The sequence below is a fragment of the Mus pahari genome, chromosome 3 (genome assembly GCF_900095145.1).
Source record: "Mus pahari chromosome 3, PAHARI_EIJ_v1.1, whole genome shotgun sequence".
In the NCBI taxonomy this organism is placed as follows: domain Eukaryota; kingdom Metazoa; phylum Chordata; class Mammalia; order Rodentia; family Muridae; genus Mus; species Mus pahari.
Window position 1 is genome coordinate 74,481,843 of NC_034592.1, and position 17,113 is coordinate 74,498,955.

General features: G+C 33.9%; 1 pseudogene across 1 annotated transcript; it reads right to left on the reverse strand.

Annotated features, from left to right (window-relative positions):
* Positions 1-11,319: 11,319 nt before the first annotated feature.
* LOC110317630 lies at positions 11,320-12,330 on the reverse strand (annotated as a pseudogene). Its single transcript, XR_003843455.1, has 2 exons — positions 12,300-12,330; positions 11,320-12,242 (listed from the first exon to the last, which is right to left on the reverse strand). The product of XR_003843455.1 is annotated as an olfactory receptor 4A15-like (transcript).
* Positions 12,331-17,113: the final 4,783 nt, after the last annotated feature.

Consider the following 17,113-nt stretch of genomic DNA (forward strand, 5'->3'; position numbering starts at 1 on the left):
GGAGGGGAGAGGAGAGGAGAGGAGAGGAGAGGAGAGGAGAGAAGAGAAGAGAAGAGAAGAGAAGAGAAGAGAAGAGAAGAGAAGAGAAGAGAAGAGAAAAGAAAAGAAAAGAAAAGAAAAGAAAAGAAAAGAAAAGAAAAGAAAAGAAAAGAAAAGAAAAGAAAAATCAGTAAGTGATTCCTAATGATATTCTGCTGTTCCCATACTCAGTGCTGATTGCCATCAGAGGCCATTATCCAGGAACTTATCTGAGCAGATGCATAGACTCACAACCAAACACTAGGAAAAGCCAGAGGAACCCCACAGAAAAAGGGAAGGAAGGATTCTAGAGCAAATAGGGTTGAGGACACCATGAAAACATGTCATACAGAATCAACTAAGTGGGGCACATAGGGACTTACTGAGAGTGACACAACAGTACAGAGAGCCTTGTGGGTCTGACAGAGGTCCTTTGGACTTAAGCTGTGGTTGTGTTGCTTTGGTGTTTTTGTGGGAATCCTAACAGTGGACATGGAGGTGTCTCTGACTCTTTTGCCTGAGCTTGGCATACTTTCCTCCTACTTTGTTGTCTCATCCAGTCTTGATGTGAGTGTTTGTGCCTAGTCATATTGTAATTTGTTATGATATGTTTGGTTGATATCCCTAGAAGGACTGTACTTTTTTTAAAGGTAATAGAAGAGGAATAGATATGGGGGAAGGGAGGGAACTGGGAAAAGTGGTGGGAAGGGAAACTGAAGTTGGGATATAATGCATATAAAAAAGCAAATACCAACATAAAAAAGTCATCATCTTACTATTACATGGGCCAATTACTTCATATTCCTTGGCCTGTCAGCTTTTAAAATCTTGCCCATTGCCTGTTTAATACACTGATTTAAAAAAAAAAAAGGTTTATATTTGTGACCCTGGTTTTTAAAATTTTCAATTAAGTAAGCTAAATAAATTCATGAGTATGGCAATTGCTACATTGGAAGCTACTATGCTAGAATTATATCTATTTTAGGCATATTTGTTTTGGTATAAATACATTTATAAGAAAATATAATATTTACCTATTTTAAATAGAAGAAAAAACATACACAGATACTAGATGAATAATGAAGAGCACTGTGCACACACATTCATACAGACAGACCGGCAGACTCTCACACACGCACACTCACATGAATTGTAGTGTAGAGTGACAAGCCTAACCAAAGGAAGACTAGAAAAAAAATAAGAAAAACAATTCTAGGGAAGATAAAATAAAACAGGGACCAGAGAGAATTTGCTATTTCACTAGATGGCAACCATGATGTGCCCCCTAAATGTCTCATTCACATAACTGTTTCATCTCATCAGGAGATCCTCCTTGAAGAAACAGACTAACAAAGGCATACCAGTCACAGGACAGAAAGCTGTGAAAGGTTCACTGCTGGTTCTCCTTAAGTTACAGTCCATTTTGTGTATGTTTATTTCTTCTTAACCTTGGGTTCTAGTTTTCATAAGAGAAAGGTTCTACCAGACAATGTAATTATTATTTAATTATGTAGTCATTTATATAGCACAGTAAAGGCTAGTATTTAACTATAGTGTATTGTGTCAATTATAAAATATTTTGCAGCAAAAATTAAAGAATAGTCTCAACATGATTGCAAATTAAAGTCTTAATATATTTAAAATATTAACACATATTATTAAGAATTTTTTCTCAAAGAACAAGGAGGGGTACTGGGAAGGTGGGAGATGATGGAAGAGAGAAATGTCACTACATTATAATCTTAAATATAAAAGAAAAAGGAATATGTTTTTCTCGAAATAAAATATGCATTCACAAGATTACCACGCAAAATATTTTAATAAGAATTTAAAATATATGTTTAGTTAACATTAGTTACATCCTATCCTGAGCATGAATTTGTCTCTGAATACATACTAACATGCTTGCTTATGTCACTTATGTTACATAACTTTCAAGGTCATGGTAGAGATTTTTTCTTTTACATTATAGCATGGTTGTAAAGACATATTTTTTCTAATTCACATAACTAAAACAAATTACATGTTAATATATTGGAAAAAATATAATATTTCATAAAGAAAAATATAAGGTACTAAACTGATTCATTTTTCTGTTATATATTTAGCATATATTCCTTGTTGTTAATATAAAAATAAATATCTGTCAAATATAAAACTAAAAACAGACTCTGTTTGGTATTTTCCAGTTAAATTCTGTGTTTGGTGAATTTGCTATTGATATCAGTTGCCCCCAGAGAGAATATATGGTGTTTTAGCCATTTGTTGTATTTCAAGGTATCATAGGAATTTATCTTGCATCATTCTCAGTTATTGTGTAAATGTGTAATTTGGGACTTGTCCTGGGTCTATAAACTTAGTGTTTCTTTCACATTTGTAGTTATGGTATAATAATAAAATACATGAATAACGTATGCATAGGTCCAGAAATAATCACAATTGATGACTATTTCAATATTTCAACACCAGTCTCCCATTAACTCATTCTTCCAGAGAGGTATAAAACAACCAAGTGAACATCTATAATATAAAATCACTTAAAATCAACTTTTACTATATAACAGTAGATGAAAATCCTTACCTGCTAGGAAACAAAAGCTTCTTGGAGAAATAAAGATATATATTTTCATTGCTGTGCAAAATTAGATCTGTTAGGAAAATCAACCTAATCTGGAATATAATTTCATATATCAAATATACAAACTCAAAATTTAGCAACACAATTTTTCCTTAAAAAAATAACACACAATTTTTTCTCTAAATCATTTCTTGTGAAACAATGAAACTGACTCTGCTATAAGGACTCATGATTGACATATTTACATTTAACTGCCTAAGTTTAGTCCCTGTGTTTACCAATCCAAAACATCAAGTTAATTTCTTAGAAAAGAAGATTGAGGTTTTCCACAAGTATGAGCAGTTTTCTATTTTATTTTCAAGAATCATTTTTTTTAAGAAAATACTTCTTCCTTTCTAATTAGAATATCTATTTGTACATCTGTACAGTTTCACCAAGGAAATTCAAACCTTATAGAAAATTCTGGGAGCAGTCATAGATATGAGAAGAGAACATGCTAGTCTGAGGACTGTGGTACAACTAAGGAATCCTCTTGCTTGGACAGATGGAATTCTCAAAATGCCCTCAGGCCACTCTACCTGAAGAGCAACTCTTTCCTTTATACGTGCAGACACAGCCTACGGCTTTTATGTCATCACTAGTTTAACATTAAGAGACAAGAGACTGCAACCATAATAGATCTATTTGTTAGACTATTTGGAACAAATTCAAATTCAGCAAGCTCTTCCAAACAAGTTTCTTCCCTGGTCAAGTCTCTAGAGAAAAGAGGGCTGCCAGGAGATTCTGACTTATTTGGAATATAATGAACTTATAAGATGAAGTGAAAAATTCTGATCTGCAATGATTAATAAAATATGAATTGTAAATGATCAAATATCTAGTAAGTCCAATAGTATTTAGAACATCTTGAAGGAGAGCGCATGCCCATTCTCCGCTCCAACCACCAAGCACACAATGACATTCCTCTGTGAGGCTTACTCCAACCAAGCAGCTCTGTGTATAAAGCCAGAGAACTCAGCACTTTAGACTGCAGCACCGATGTCTGCCTCTTCAGAAGACAGTCTTTGTACATTGTGCACTTAGAATGTAGGCCTTGGTTATGCTCTGCCTCTGAGTCAGAGGAAGTTGTAAGGATATTTACAGTGTCAATCTTTTCATTTCTTTTCAGTGTATTATGAATTCAATAATATACTGAATTCAGTATATTATGAATTGTATAACAAACTGAAGATAGGGAAAACAATTCTTTTTCCATGTGTGTACAGTGCCTGAAGACTTCCACTGTTTTTCCTTTATCTTGGCATCCCATCAGCTCCAGTGAATCGATATAGTATGTTTAGATAGACACTGGATCTTTGATGTCATAAATATCCATGTAAATAAACTTCATTGCAATTTGTCTGTTTACAACTTCCAAACTAAATGAAACAAAACCATCAATCCCAAAGGTTATAAGTATTTCTTCTAAGTTAAACTCTAAGCACTATGAAACATAATTAATTCTGTAAAAATTATCAACATAAAGACATCATGATACAAATTATCATTACAGAATTATGAGCTAATATGTACACCAGAAAAAACGTAGTTGTAAGAAATAAAAAAAAAATACATTTGGAATTGCCGTACTTATCTCATTTTTCTAACAAATTGAAAGCTGACAATTTCAGAAGAAGGGGTCACTAAATGAAGTTTAGTAATGGATAAAATTTCCTAAGTATCTCCAAACTGAATTCAAAGAACTACTAAGGCTTCTTTTAGTCTGAATGAAGTGAAAGTGTTTGTAGACCGTATGATGCCTACACTGAGTCAAAATTGGAATATGCTTCTTTAAGAAAAATATATGGAATATGAAACTACCCGAGGTGAATGAATACTGCATATAATCTCCCTCCTCACTGCCCAAAGCATAAATGCAATGAGTTTTGTACTCATTTAGTGGTATTTGTCCTTGGTCTCTTAACTGTCAATTGATGTTACCTCTTGCTTTAACCATGGACACTGAGACTCAGCTCTCCAAGTCAAATCAACAACAAAAGCTGGAGGTAGTATTTCAGCTCAGGTTTACTGACTGTATATAATATTCTTTCCACTTAAATTTTCTAATTCACAAATCAGGGCAAAAAGCTAGTGAATTTACTAAGTGTCTATATGCAAATATGAAAGTTTTCATCCTTAGTTATTTTTCAAATCCGTGCTGATGAGATAGATTGGGAAGCAAAAAAATATAAACTTAATTGTAGTTCACTGGGTGAACACACACGGTGACTGCAAAGGCCTCTGTGTGTGGCAGGTGCTGCTTAATGATTCCTCATCCATTAAGCCAAGGCCATGGGAAAATACAATGAGGCTGTGATTTTCAAGAATCATAAATCAATTCTTCAAGGAAATAGAATAGATAGTGTGGACTCTATGAGAAATTCAGAAAATATTTATGACTATTTGGTTGCCTTTTATTTATTTGGTTGTTTTTCACTTCAGGAAACCCCACACCATCCCCTTTACCTTCACAACACATGTATATTCATGTCCCTCTTATGACCTGTCAGAAATTATAACAGTATTCATTTACCTTGGGTAGCTTCACATTTTAAAGGTTTTGTAATATCTGCTGTAGTTGATATCTACCTGGAGTGTTTGACCTCAGTTCTGAGCCATGACAAATTCATGTCTGGTTCAACTAGCTCTTTGATCCAAAACATTTCACAGACCCCCACAGCACTAAGGAAAGCTCATACAAAGGGAGAATACCTATCCTCTCATTTTTCTATTCTGTGCCACATTAAAAGTCAACATGTTAACTTAATTTCACAAACCATCACTTCTAAGACAGATATGCCCAGCTTAAAAACTTCCTTTGGTTCATTATTTTCTGTAGAACAAGTTTGAAGAAAATCTGACTATTTCTAGGAAACCCTAATTAAATATCCTACTGACATATTTCTTCTTTCAATTTGAATTCACATTTTCACTTCTCCCACGGTCCTGTCACATTTTATTCCTGATACTAGCCGTGTCTTCTTGTTTTGTTCACAGAAGCTGGGGACACCCAGGACATCTCCCATGCCATTTGAGCTACCTCTTTACAAATAAAAGTCTCTCTAGGCTTTGTAATATTCTTGGTATAGAAAAGCTAGTATACTGTATCCACAGATTTATGTTTTTGCTGTTGACTTTAATGATAATGGTAATCCCATGCAAGAATAAAACCAAACATCTCTCTATCTCTCTCATCCGCCTCACCAAACCCTCCAATGATGCTGAGGAGAAGGTGGTAATCACAAGGTAGGCAAATTAATTTTCCCTTTGGATGTATGAAAACAAGAGTGTTTGACATATTTTTCAAAAAAAAAAAAAAACAGTGATTGGAGATGACAGATGCATACATGTGCACAGTCACACCCATACTCATGATGAGAAGTAGGGAAAGGAGAACTAAACAAGACTGAACTTTAGAAAAATTTCCTGCTTGGTTGGTCTCATCACATGGAAAATGAAGACATGCAATTTTGCTAATAAAAGTTTAAGAAAAAAAAAAAGAAAGAAAAGAAAAGAAAAGAAAATACATGGAGAGTGTTATCATAGTACATAGCCTCCAGATACACCAGATTCATGGTAATTCTCTATAACCTATATCTGGTACCACTCCAGAATACTAAAAAGAGATTATGTGTTTGTCACATGTGAAGTTGAAAGGAACATTTCTCAGTACCAAATATCAAAAAAGGAACAATACGGAGAAATTATGAAATGCAGTCAAAAGCCTTACAGACAAAAGACCTGTCCCCATGACCTGTGGTACTGCTGTTGTTCTAAGAGACAACAAAATGAGTTCATTGTCCCCAAAGAAGTGGACACTATAAACAACCAAGCTTGACTTGCCTGTTCAATTGTTTTATATACCAGATCTGTCACTCAAGTGAAAACATAAAAATGAGGAACACAAAATTGACTGAAAGACAGAGAAAGAAAAAAGCATACAGTTAATGCAGATATTAAGAAAAGAACTATTTAAAGTTGAATGCAAACTATAGGCATCTGTCAATCACTAGAGATAATAAAATGAATTTTGTAAGTTTATGTACTGAAAAATATATTAGTTAAAATGTAGAACTCAATATTTAGATTTAATGGCAGATTAGAAGTGCATGATAACTGTGAGCATTCACTTCTGTATTTGCCAGGCACTGGTATAGCCTCATAAGAGACAGCTATATGAGGTTCCCTTCAGCAAAATCTTGCTGGCATATGCAATAGTGTCTGGGTTTGGTGGCTGATTTTACCCCCAGAGCTCATGTCACTAGCTGCATATGTAGCAGAAGATGGCCTAGTTGTCCATCATTGGGAAGAAAGGCCCCTAGGTCTTGCAAACTTTATATGCCCCAGAACAGGGGAACGCCAGGGCCAAGAAGTGGGAGTGGGTGGGTAGGGGAGTAGGGCAGGGGGAGGGTTTAGGGAACTTTCAGGATAGCATTTGAAATGTAAATAAAGAAAATATCTAATAAAATAATAATAATAAAAAAAAAAAAAACAGAAGGGTGAGGGGATAAACAAGGGGGTAGGAAGGAACCGGGAGTTTGGGAAAGGGAAACATGAACAAAATATATTGTATGATAAAGAAAGAAAGAAAGAAAGAAAGAAAGAAAGAAAGAAAGAAAGAAAGAAAGAAAGAAAGAAAGAAAGAAAGAAAGAAAGGAAGGAAGAAAGAGAGAGAAAGAGGAAAAAAGAAGTGCATGGTAGAGAATTAGTCAAATGGAAGGAATGCCGTATATACATATTCCAAACAGAAAACAACAAAATAAGTGAAAGAAATATTTTAAAAAGAATATACGAGTTTTTTGTCATTGCCCTTAGTTGCTTGCAGAAACTGAAGATAATACACTATTGTTGATGACACTACACACTTCAGACAGAGGCGCCTGGGTAGAACTGAACTAGAAACTCTTGTGGAAGCCTCCTTTCTGAGAATAGGCTTTCATCGTACAGCTGGAATGAAGGTCTGATCCGTGGAAGGGAATTCATCCCTGGTATTGTAAGTAAACCTACCCAACTACCCAAGACTGGTGAGGTAACAGACAGAGAACTGACTAATGTCATTTTCCTAAACTATTGTAATCTCTAACTACATTCTAAATAGTTACCCATATACCCACAGATTATTAGCTCTTACTCCTCAGCAAAGAGCCCTCTTTTTATACCAGGTGAAGACTACAAACCCCTACTCCTAAGGCTCAAAGAATCCATGGAAGGTGAGTCAGAAATATAAGCCCTAGGGTGCAAGATGTTTCAATCTAGATAAATTCCCTAGACATGAGAAGGAATATGAACCCACGAGAACTGAACTCTATAGTTTGCTTGAACAAAGCATGTATAATGACAACCCCACTTTTCATGCTAACATAGATGGGGAGAATTCTACAATGTTTCTGCCTGCCCCAAGATGAAGAGTTACAAGTGGTTAATAGCTGATAAGGAAAGGGAAATCAATTTCTTTTAGGGAAGACCTCTTATGTAAGTTGCCCAATCCCAAATGGCCAGCTATGGACACACAAAGAAATAAATGATGCTAAATTGACTCAGTGGGTTTATATACATATGTATGCAATAATAATAATTTTAAAAAGATGGTTATGAATCTGAGGGTCGGTAAGGGGGATGGGAGGAGTTGGACATGGATGATGGAAGTTCAGCACTCATGTATGAAGTTATCCAAAAACATTTACCTAAAAAAGAGAAATAAATTTCGGAAATTATCTGCTATGACTTTGGTATACTTACTACACCTTTATCTCAGCTCCTTCATTAATGTGGTTAGGCATCTTGATACTAACACAAAGTTCTTGAATATTGTAGTCCTATTTAATTTCTTCATAAATCCTTGCATACAGCACTCTCAAAATTGTCCCCCATGCATGATATGTAATGGTCCTTAAACAATTAAAAATTAAGGCATAAGGGCAAGGCATAGCACAGCACAGCATAGCACAGCACAGTCCTAATGGTCCAGGTGCATGCTGTGTGCTCTCATCTTGGAAACAAGGCGATAACGGCACAATGGTAGTTCCAGGTTATTGTTTGACTTGCAGGGACATTTGGAGAAATTATTAGAAAATGAAGCAGAGCCAATATTGGGACCCTGAGAAAGGAATAAGCTATTGAAGTTATGAAATGAGTTTTGAGAAGTGGTTCCTGGTCTCCTTTGGATATGTATGGATAAGAAAGTATAGAATTCAAAAAGTTATATATTAGTGAAAGTAAGTCAAAACACTGAGACTCTTAGGAGAGTCATTGTATGCAATGTGCAGAGGCAGAAATTTAGCGGAACTGCTGAGTTAATGGCCAACTTCACTCTTTCTGGCCACTGCCTGGCAGTTTTGTCCATGTCATTAATTATTAGAGCTTCACATGAAAATGCATGTAGCTGACCTCAGAGTTCTAAGGTCTCTGAAGTCTAATAAAGTCAAAAGTTAAAGTTTAAATAATGACAAGTTTGCAATTACTATTATTTTGACCATAGGCCTGGGAATAGGGGAAGCTTGAAACTTTGGGGGACAACTGTAAATCTTAATTCTTTGTGTGATGTGGTAATTCTTTTGAATTTGATTTGGCAATGATTATAGTCATCAATGAAATAATAGATAATGAAATTGTCATAAATGCACACAATGTACTCGGTTGTTAAAATGGAATTATGAAAACTTCACTGAAATGAAGGAATCCAGAGCAATAGTCACTCTGGGTTGGTGTAACAAAGACTCCCTAAAAGTATTGTATGTTTTGTTACATATGTGAATGTCATCAAGATCTTCTAAGGAAAGAGAAATAGAATATACAGTTATGGAGAAACAGGGACAGGATGAGGTGATGGAGAGATATTAGGGAGGGACAACTAATACTAAGGACCATTTGAATAGAAGCATGAAAACCTACTACCTTAGAAGCTTCTAAAAATATATACATGGTGTGAAAGAATATAAATAGAACCACTCTAAGCACATGGGAGGTACTGCCCTAACTAGATATCTTTCTTCGTTAATCAAAATCCCCACTGCCAGATATGGGTTATATCTGGTTTAGTCACTGGTCAAAGCAGTTCCATGGAAAACCCCAAACAATTCAGGTTATTGCCAAAGCTATTGTCTGCTCTCCGCAAACTGATTTAAAGTCCTATTACTGAAGAAAACACTTAAAATATCTCATTACACAAGGAAGGGTCAAGCTGGTGCCTAACCAGAGGCTTTCCCACTGTGGACTAGTGTTCATTGTGCTGGAAGGTTCATGGATGCTATCAGAGGGTAACAGTGGTCACCAACTTAGCAGCAAAGCCTATGATTTACAGCAATGACCAGCCAGCATGATACACTGCTGCAATCTTGTCACAAACATTGTTTGATTAACTAGTCACTGTCTGGTTGGAACTACTCCACAAGTAACCTACTCTTGAAGGCTCAATTCTCAGTACTATTAAGTGAGGAAAACTGATGTGTGCTGTCTGGTTTATAATAACATAAAACACATGATTATTGGGAACATTGGTGATTTATTCCCTGCTGCTTTCCAATCGATTTGAATTATTCCTATTACACAGACAAGAAGACCGGATTTCCTATTGATGAGCTGTGAGGTGGTAGAATTTAGCTGTGCATCACTCTGGACAGGAGGATTAGGCTACGGTTCTGTGGGAACAGCATCCCTAGGGGCTGATACTCAGAGCCAGAGATTGTAGCATGGTACCAGGAAGACTCTGAACCAATCCATTGCTTTCTTTCTCTTAACTATATTTTCCTAACAGTTTTCTTGACTGTGGTATTTTCTAAAATATCTAATGTTAGACTCTGCACTGTATTACTCTACTTCATGGACTGAGTTCTGCTATTTTTACATATGAAAGTCAGAATCTGTTCTCTTTCAATATGCCATGAGCTCTTAAGGAGACAGACATTGAAAAAATAGCAAAGTATCAGACATTCTAAGCTCAGAACTATGATGGGTTGTTTTTGTAACTATGAAAATATGTTAGCAAAGATACCAGTCACCAGATGAATTCATATGACTTTCCAATTGTGAAAATGAGATTTGGTATTTTTCTATATATCTCCATTGTTCATTTAGATATTTTTATGAACCTGTGTATATGCCTCATTATCATTAATATTAAAATTGAAATANTATTTCTATTTAATATTAATATGTTAAGAATTGTAATGAAATTATATAAAATCTCTCTTGTAAATATAAAATTAAATCATATTTTAAATATTAATGTGCTATTAATAGTGTGAGAGGTAAAGAATGATCCAAGTAGCTATATATTACTTCTTTATTCTTGGTGATAAGTTTTCCCAGCTCTCAAAAATCAAATTTATTTAAGAAACACAAAAGAATTTTCCATAAAGTGAAATAAATTTAAAATATTAATTATGGCACATAAATCTTTAGTCTGTGTAAAGCTATTTAGTTGCCCAAATTTAATGTGTATTTTCTACATATTCTGAAAAATCTTAAAATTTCATGTTGTTCATTGAAAGAATTTACATAATAATTTTCATTACTCTTATTTACTAACATTGAGGAGAAACTTAGTGTAATAAAACAATTTTCTGACTTTCCTATGGAATTCTATATTATGTATAGGATTAGATATTTTATTAGGGTGACAGTCCCTAGAAGATTGACCCCCTTTCTTAGTGCCCATCATTTTGTGGTCTATTTCTCTTCCTTCTTCATTTCCCTTTACTTGCCCAAAGTTTCCTCATGGCATTTTTCATCTCTGCATTTCTCAGAGTGTATATGAGGGGATTTAACATGGGGGTGATAACAGTGTAAAATACAGTCAATGACTTATCAATGGGTAAAGTAGATGGAGGTCTCACATACATAAAAATACAGGGAACAAAGAAGAGGACTACCACAGTGATATGGGAGCCACAGGTGGATAAGGCTTTGCGTCTTCCTTCCTGACTGAGATTCTTCAGGGAGTGAAGAATTACCCCATAAGAAATGACCAACAGCATAAAGATGACCACACATATTGCCCCATCATTGGCAACAACTGTGAGGCCAATAACATAGGTGTCTGTGCAGGCCAATTTTAATAAGGGATACATGTCACAGATGAAGTGATCAATGATATTAGGACCACAGAAAGGAAGGTTATATACAAATAGAAGTTGGACTACAGCATGCAAGAATCCCCCAAACCAAGCCAACAACAATAGTAAGACACACACACGTTGGTTCATGATGGTCAGATAATGTAAGGGTTTGCAGATGGCTACATATCGATCATAGGCCATGACAACTAAGAGTAAGATCTCAGCTCCACCAAACAAGTGTCCTATGAAAAGCTGGCTCATGCAACCTTTGAAGGAAATAGTTTTCTTCTCATAGAGTAAGTCTATAATCATATTAGGTGTAACTGTGGTTGAATACACAGCATCCATAAATGATAAGTAGCCAAGAAAGAAGTACATGGGGGCATCTAAACTTGGGCTGACCACAACAGTCACAACAATGAGTAGGTTGCCTGCCATTGTCACAACATAGATAACCAAGAACACAACAAATAATATTTTCTGGCCTTCAGGACTCTGAGTCAGGCCCAAGAGAACAAACTCAGTCACATTGTTTCGTTGTTCCATGTATTCTTCTGTATATTTTTATGATAGTATTCAAACAAAGTATTGGAAATGATAGCAGTAACTTCATGAAATTTTAAAATAGTGTTTATTCATTCTGGAAATAAGAAAATAGAGATCATGGTTTATTTTATTCCAGAACTTATTAATAATACAAGTAGGAGTCTCCAAATTCAATGGTTTTACAGGCTAACTAAAAGAGAAGACATATTCATGAAAATAACAAATTGTGAAATAAATGAGCTCTCAAATTTACAAAACCCAGTAACTGATTAAATCAGACATAAAGATAATACAATAAGTAAAAGCAGAATAAAGATAGTTTAAAGATATAATGTAAAATTAAAGTACATTAATATATAGAAGAAAATGCATTCAAGAAATTAAATAATAATTAAACAGAGTAAATTATAATCTCAAAAATAAAACATACATTTTTATTACATAAAACTTAACTTTAACATTTAAAAAGCAATTAAAAGAAATACATCCAAATACTTGAAAAACATAGGATGCTGAAACACAAATATAAGTAGAAAAAGAAAAAGATATATGTGAGTCTATACCTATTGAGTCAGCAATAAATTACTCATAGAGTTGAAAAGGATATTTAAAATTTATGTTTTGGACACATTTTGATAATATATATTGAGTGAGAAAATATAAGAACATATTAGCTCACGAATCTATTCTTTAAAATCTGTTCCATAGAAACTAAAGTCAAGGTACATCAGGACATACTTCACTGTTTTATTTATAATCAGATGTAGAAACAAATTTTAAAATAATAAATAAAAAGGTAATAAATAGAGAGAATACAAAATGCATTAAATATAAAGTGTCCATGTAAAAGAATAACAATTACTCCAAAAGATTGTTCCATAACATAAATAAGCATAATATGATACACATGTTTATTATAAGTGCTTTTCATGAAAAAAATATGTTTTGCTGCAAATATAAGTTACATTTGTACTATTGATGTAGGAAAAATCAAGGACTTAGATATGAAGGGATGAAATTGACAGGAGAAAAGAATTGAGAGAGAGAGGAAGAGAGGAATTGAAAGACAATATGATTTCATGTACCAAAAAAAAACTATACCATATACATGTGCACACAACCCAGCACACATGAGGAGGTCAGAGGACAATTTGCAGAAGACATTTATTTCTCTTTATCCACCACGCGAGTCCTAGAGGACAATGAAACTGAAGTCATAAGGTTTCATAGCAGGCATCTTTACAAGCTGAGTCATGTAAACAGCCTGTTTCTCTTTACCACTCTCAAGAACACTACCCTCATTTTTCCCTTCCTTTCTCTATATCAATTTTCTCTACATCATATTTAGTTATTATGCCAACATACTTATATAGATTCCATTAAAAATCTGTCCTCTTGACCTACATAATGTTCAGTGAGGCACCCTCCTACATTCTGTGCTCATTTATACCCCTCACTTTACTAAAGCTGACTGGTTTTGTTCTTCTTCTTATCTGTCCTGCTACATATATTACCTGAAGTAGCAGCATGCTTAAGGGTTATGCTGTTATCTTTAAATCTACTCATTCAACAACTGCAGTGTTATGTCATTCTCCAATGCCTCACATATTAAACAATGCTAAGAAAAAGACTGACTTGACACTATCAACTGCTGATTCAGTGGAAGATCACTCAAGTAGCTACACTAGGAACTAATTATTAAGAATACTAACCAGAAGAATATATTCTGGATTTTTATAATGTATTAAGGCATCCAAAAGCATTACACTTTTATATGGATCTATATACATTATAAAGGTCACAGTTGATTATCAACCACAGAAGAATTTTCAAAAGACCCTTGCAAATAAATATATATTCTTAGTTATTTAAATAAGGATATAAACATTTGGCCCAAATTCAGGAATATGGTACCTGACTAATAGTCCTGAATGATGACAGCTTCACACATTTGACTCTATTTCTTAAGAGAGAACAAAGTCTGTGGATATTTTATACAGCATACAATGACAAACCATCCTATCATTTTAAGTCCAATGGTAATTTCCTTCTAATTAGATTCATTGGGACTTTAATTGTAATTGAGAAGACAGGCTATGCATCTCCAGAGATTCTCTAAGGACAATCACTATACATTTTACAGAAACATAACCTTTGAGGAAAATGTCATCAGTGAACAACTTGAGGGCAAATTTCCAAGCAATAAAATCCAATATGGCTCAAAAATTAAAGTGCATATATGAAAATCATGGTGAATATATTATTTAACATATACTTTCTCTGTTGACAGCTGATCTTATAACCAGAATAAGTGGAATGTTAATTTCAGAACTATTTGCCAAAGGCTTAATTCAAATGTAGAAATTACCGTTAAGGGGAAAACAGTTTAAGTTTATGTAAAGTTTTAGAGGCCAGATGGTAGACTGTGTATTTGTATGAGTACAATAGTCAGGAAATAGAAAGAGGTGAGAGATTGTTCTATGTCTTTCAAATACCTAGAGAATTGTCACTAAAATGGACCTGGAAGTCCCTAGTCTATAATACACACACACGCGCACACACACACACACACATACAGAGAGAGAGAGAGAGAGAGAGAGAGAGAGAGAGAGAGAGAGAGAGAGAGAGAGATCAAAGAATTGCTTGAAAATGAAATACATATCTATAGGAAAATAGTTATAAATTGACAATAAAACATAACTAAAATTTAACAAATTGTTTATAAATCTTGCAACCTAATGTATAAGTCTCTCAGGAACATACTCTACATATAAAATGTCTACAAAGAAAGCTAACCTGCATAGTCAAATTGCATATATACATATTTTAGAAACATCAGTACTATTCTTTACTTTCTTTTAAGTATTTGCTGAGTTTTATGGGTATAAAAGTGAAAAGAATCATTACTGGTATTTCAAGTATACCACTGATATTTGGGTATAGATCTAAGATAAATAGATAGATGATAGGTAGATAGATAGATAGATAGATAGATAGATAGATAGATAGATAGATACTCTGAAGTGCTAGATATAAGTAAGTCAATAATATACTTATCACTTCAGATGACTGATTCTAAGGTATGTTTATGTTTAGAAAAAATTATCTATTCTTCCTGCTTTTCATAAGTATAGTCAGTAGTTCATTTTGTAGGCTATTGTATTAGTCAGAGTTCTCTAGAGATACAGAACTGATAGAATGAATATATTATAAGTGGATTGGTTGAAGTGACTTACAGGCTGTGATCTAGCTAGTCCAGTAATAGCTGTCTTCCTATAGAAAGTACAAGAATCTAGTAGTTGTTCAGTCCACAGTGCTGGATACCTCAGCTGGTCCCCAGTCTATATTAAATCCTAAAGAAAAGGGCTCTCATGTTGAAGGAATGTCTCTGAAGTAGAATAAATTCACTTGCCACTGAGAGTCAAAGCAAACACGTAAAAGCAAAAGTGTTTATGTCCTTTCATGGAGGTCAATGCAGGTGTAGCCAAGATTGAAGGAGTATCATATCACTTCAAATGATCCAGTGAAGAAATCCTTCACAGGTGTAATCACCTGCTCAAGTTTTAATTGATTCCAGATGTCATTAAGATGATTACCAAGATTAAGATGATTATACCATAGCTATAATCAAGAATTATTCTTAATACAGTTAATATTATAACCGTAGCATTTCACATTATATTTTATCAACTGACAAGCATTATGTTCTGCTTCTGTCGGTCTATTAAACATCCTACACCGTTCATCATGAATAAAAATTTTGCTGGGTATAGTAGTCTGGGCTGAAATCTGTGGTCTCTTAAGAGTCTGCAATGAATCTGCCCATGCCCTTTTGACTTTTAGAATCTCTGTTGAGAAGTAAGATGTAATTTTGATAATTCTGACTTTAAATGAACTTGGCCTTTTTCCTAGTAGCTTTTAATAGGTTGTTTTTTGTTTTTTTTTTTTAATGAACTTGGTCATTTTCCTAGTAGCTTTTAATAGGTTGTTTTTTGTTTTGTTTTTGTTTTCATTATTATGTGGTGGTAGGATTTTCTTTTCTGGTCCAACCTATGTGGAAATAACTCAGATGCCCATCAACTGAAGAACAGATAGAATTTGAAATAAAAATTGAAATAAGATTAAATCTATAATTAAAATTCAAGTTAACTACACATTTAGTATAAACTCTGCTTATATTAATCATGTTTCTTCTATTGATGTATTTAATAGCATGAATAAATAATGACATATGATTTTTCCTTTTAAAACTGAAAAATCAAACTTGGTAAATAAAAAAGGACAACAAAATAGGATCATATCTTGGTATAACATGTTTTTCAAATACTATTTTGTCATCAAGACCTGTAATCTGGTGCAATCTTCAACTGTATCTCCTAGAGCAAAGGTATTCATATTTTTAGCTAATCACAGTATGATCTAGTATTAACATATATGAGATGGAAAATGTGTAGACATTGGGTGAGGAAACACAAGGAATCCACAAACTGAGCAGGTATAAAAAATCTCTCCATGCAGATCAAATTATAAATATATTAAAGAACCTCTTTTTCTCCCCAAAACTTTATTGAGGTATTGTTCTCATTGGTTTTTCATGAAAGTAGATGATCATAAATTTCAGAATATCGATTCAGTGACAGCTTAGAAAATAATAAACTCATTTTCTATATCCTATTTAAAGTTAGTTAAACATAGTTACAACATTAGCTTAGTTCTCTCATTATGTATAATATACAAAAATCTTTATCTTTATTATTCATCTTCAGGCAATTCTCAGATTAATTCAGATTAATTCTAAACTCAATAAAAAAATTGATTCTCCTCTTCAGTGGCTTTAAATAAAGAAAAGCAAGCGTAAAGAATCCCAGTGGCATAC